Source organism: Anastrepha ludens, chromosome 6, assembly GCF_028408465.1.
Source record: "Anastrepha ludens isolate Willacy chromosome 6, idAnaLude1.1, whole genome shotgun sequence".
Lineage (NCBI taxonomy): Eukaryota > Metazoa > Arthropoda > Insecta > Diptera > Tephritidae > Anastrepha > Anastrepha ludens.
The window spans coordinates 20,659,209-20,663,684 of NC_071502.1; positions in this window are offsets into that span (position 1 = coordinate 20,659,209).

Sequence of the window (4,476 nt, forward strand, 5' to 3'; positions counted from 1 at the left end):
TAAAGTCTATGTAAATGAGATTAAAGGTATAATTTTACATTAGTAATTTAAATATTTTTAATAATATTGCTGTTTAAATTTATAGTGAATAATAAGTAAAAAAATGTAAAACTAGATCAGCGGATTTGGACGGAAAGCAAGTATCCGACTATTTTGAAAACTGCACTGGTGTGAAACAACGATGTCTGTTGTCGCCATTACTCTTCACTTTGTAGACTACTGGTGGAGGGCATGAATATAACCACCTTCTTTTTTATGCCGATGATATTGTTCTCCTTTCATATAACCCTAAGGTCAAGCAATCCATGATTAACAACCTGGGGAAATGCAACGCTGAGAGGAATATGGAAGTAAACCGAAATAAATCGGAGATTATAGTCTTTAGAAGAGGTGGAAGACTTTACCACGCAGAAAATTGGCAGTGCCAAGGTGAAAAGATTAAAGTGGTGGCAGAATTTAATTGCCTTGGTGTCATCCTCACACCCAAAATGGCATTCCGCAAGCTCTTACACATGGAGCGATTTCTTAGCGAATCCACTAAAATCAAATTGGAAGCTGTTCCAAGCAGTGTGCAGAGTTATACAAACTTACGCCGCTCTAGTTAGGGATTATACCTTTTTGGATCAAGTAGATGCAATTCAACGTTACTTCACTAAAAGAATCCTTTAAGGGTTAATATACAGCTAGAATTTTTTTTTTTTTCTTAATTTACAATAGATATATTCAAGAATACATACACACAGAAAATTTAATATAGTTCCGATGAATAACATACTTTCGAAGTTACACGCAAATTTAAAAAGGCGTTTCAGAGTGCTTTAAAGTACAAGGCCGGAACTTTAAACGCGTTTTTCTCAAAGTCGGTGACCAACATTCCTCAAAAATGGCTAAACCGATTAGTCTCAAATTTTAAAGCGAGCTCAGATAAATATTTCTCACAGATAAATATTTTTTTTATAAACAATATAAGCCCGAAATTTTGGTCCAAAAATAGATTTTTTTTAGAGACCGCCATTTTGTCAAAAAAAATATTTAGCTTATTTCTTCGATTAATTACTAGATTTAACATTATTTTAACGAAATCTGTTTGGTTTTTTTAATTTCAGCGGATTCAGTTCAGAGATATAGTGGTCACCGAAAAACGTCTCTTTTCATTCGTTTTATTGATAACATCTCGTTCATATTTGAGCAGAAGGTACAAACACATGACTTCTGCAGAAGTTGTCTAGATGAGGAAAAGACGATCCCGCACCTTCTGTGTCACTATCCTGCTCTATCCAGACGTAGACTCGCCATTTTGGATAGACAATCCTTTAATGAATTGGAAGATCTCGGCTCTGTCGGAATTAAGGGTGTTACAACATTTTTGAATAAATACACACTGGTTTTAGGAGGCATAAGGGCAAGTTCCCCAAGCGGCATCACAATGGTACATGAACCTGAGTGTGTCCCACAGTGGACAACCGCTTCAACCTAACCTAACCTAACATCGAACCAGCCAAGAGATAGACAGAAAATTCTCTCTTAGGCATTGAAAAACTTAGCAAATCAGAATTGGAGATATCATTAAAATCACGAAGAGCACGTTCAATAGGAGCATTGCGAGCACAATTTTAAAAGAAGTTATTTAAATTGAATGGAAGAGCATTAGAAGAATTCTAGAAGGTGTAAGAAAGTTAATACTTTGAAGCAAAGATGGGCAATCAATGTCGCCTTTAAGTGGTTATATACAGTTAGAAGGCTAAAAAAAGCGATTTTTTTAGATTTTTCCTCAGAAAACTTTTAAATTTATTGATCTAATATAAAAATTCCTACACATATTACGTTATCTTTTAACTGTATTTTAAGACTTAGTATTATTATTATTAGTATTTATTAGAAAATATAAAATATTCAACTAACTTAAAAAAAAAAGAGCACACTAGCTGCTTGGGCCTTCGGGGCTTGGTATTATGGGGCTTTATTTACATCTACAAAGCCAAGGTAGGGTGGGTATGGAGCAGCTACACGACATACACATGCGCTGCCAGGCTTAAGGATTCCTAGGCCTTTTAGGACTGTAGGTGGAAGTTACGTATGTTGGCAGTTTTTTTTAATTTTCTTCGTGTGCAATTTATTTAGTTTATCTCGTGAGGCGATAGTTATGATGGTAGCTTGGCTCTGCTGCTGCGTTTCCGAACCCACATACTGAAGCTCCGGGACACAAGCGAGTGCACACGGCGCAGTGACAGACCATCATTTCATTTCATTTATTGCCCAAAATCATTTTAACATAGGAGTTTACAAAGTTATGATAAAATTAGATTATTTAGCATTATCCTAACATACATTTGTATTTATCTAGGAGCTTAAAACTTATTTTTCTTTTGATTATACAATAGGTTATCATTATTATTTGGAATGTCTTTGGCATAATTTTAAAACTTATTTATATTCTCCCAAAAAGGGCTTAAAAAGGAGATAACGTATAATAAACTTCTATAATTTATTTGGCTATAAATTGATCAATGTTATAAACTAAATTTTCATCGTTGAAGTTGTAAGTATTGTATTGTAACAGACCATCACCACAAGCAAGCCTACCAGAAATCACCTATGGTCACATAACAGATAAAAGACGTTTTGAATGAATTTCCATCGTTAAATTCGAAGAACACACTCGAGCTTGACTTGTTTACAGTAGCACAGAAAACAAACTATGTGACATATCACGCTGAAATTTGCCATGTAAGCTTATAACAGTCCTACCAAAAAAGAAAAAATTTATTTTTGCCATATGCCATCCGCGGACCGTTTTATTGATAACGTCTCGTTCATATTTGAGCAGAAGGTACACCCATTCTCCGGGCGATGTTAATTTGTAATTAAAATATGTATATTTTTTTATTATTCTTTAGTTTTAATGGCCAGTCTGAATAAATAAATAAATTAAAAAATCGACGAAAAAGTATAAAGTTAGGTCAGGTTGAAGTGTACTCTAGGACATACTCAGGCGCATAGCCTATTGTGATGCAGCGTGGGGAACTTGTCCTTATCCCTCCTAAAACTAATGTGTACTTTCCAACAATTTTTGAAGATCGTTGATTTTTACAGTACTGAGAGTTTCCAATTCACTAAAAAATTGCCTATCTAAAATAGTAAATCTACATTTGGATAGAGCAGGTGTGAGATCGTCTCTTCTTCTTCCTCATTTAGGCAGCTTATTTTTTCTCTGGGATAAGGCCCGTGAAGAGGAAATTTTTATGAGTACTGCTATACCAGCATGGCCTTACAGCTACACCTATGGACGAAACTACTCTACAAAATCTACCACTCTCCCCGCGGAACTACCACAAAGGCATTAACGCACGGGGATGGTTAGCTCGAAGGCTTCCAAATTCCGCGCGTCTTGGATCATTATGAATATGTTTTGCATACACACAGATTTCTTTTCAATTATCAGCTGACTTCAGCATAAAGTCTCCGTTTTTTTTTCTCCGTTTAAGATTTTAAAGGTTTCGGGAGCATAGCGTGGGCATTGACACATTGGCAGCTTTTGCAGAAGACATTTGTCTAGGTGTGCCTACTTATTTCCCATTATAACGGGCATAAGTGTGCTGAGACTATGCTTATTGTCAGCCGATTCTCTAGTGGCTTTGTTACGCCAACTTTCATTTGCTGTTTTAAATTTTTTTCAAAAATAAGCTGCTTACAAGTCTGTGAAGTTATGCTCATGTCATTGTCTGTGTGGTCATCAGTCAACTTGGCCAGGAGCCCACGTAACTCAGCCATCTCGTTAAGAGATGTGCGACATTTCATGGCTACCACTGGAGGTAGTCGACTACTTTGTGAGGGAATTTAACGCCGTCTGGCTACCAGTGAAAATGTAGTATCACATCACACTGCAGCAGGGTAACGCCTTTTATTATTGGCATCAGTCACCAGCCTGAAACACACTGCAGCAGCCGGTAGGCCGAAAACTTAAAAAAAGCCTCAGATGTTCGGAATATACGCCTTCGCCTACCCTGGGCAAGCAAAAGGTATTAACTGTAAATGTAAGACTCCTGGTAGTCAAAATGAAATATATCTGCGTAAAAAAATATACTTTGGTGAATCATTTATAATTGTATATTACTTACGACATACACATATACCAATACATACTAACATATTTGTGCTGAAAATATTTTAATGTAAAAGTAAATTCCTTGCCGTAGTTACCTACATTCATACAGTGTGTGTGTGTGTATGTACATATTCTTATACCACGGCATGTTTGTACCTATAAAAAATAAATAAATAATTGTCGCGTACACTTCTGTTAGGTGTTTTGCCGAGCTTCGCCTCCTATTTGTGGCCTGCGTCTTGATGTTGTGCCACAAATGTAGGGACCTACAGTTTTAAGTCAACTCTGAAAGGCAAATGGTTTTTCATGAGGAGCTCTTCGCATGACAGAAATAAGCCCGGAGGTTTGTTATTGCTTCCCGAGGTGCGACC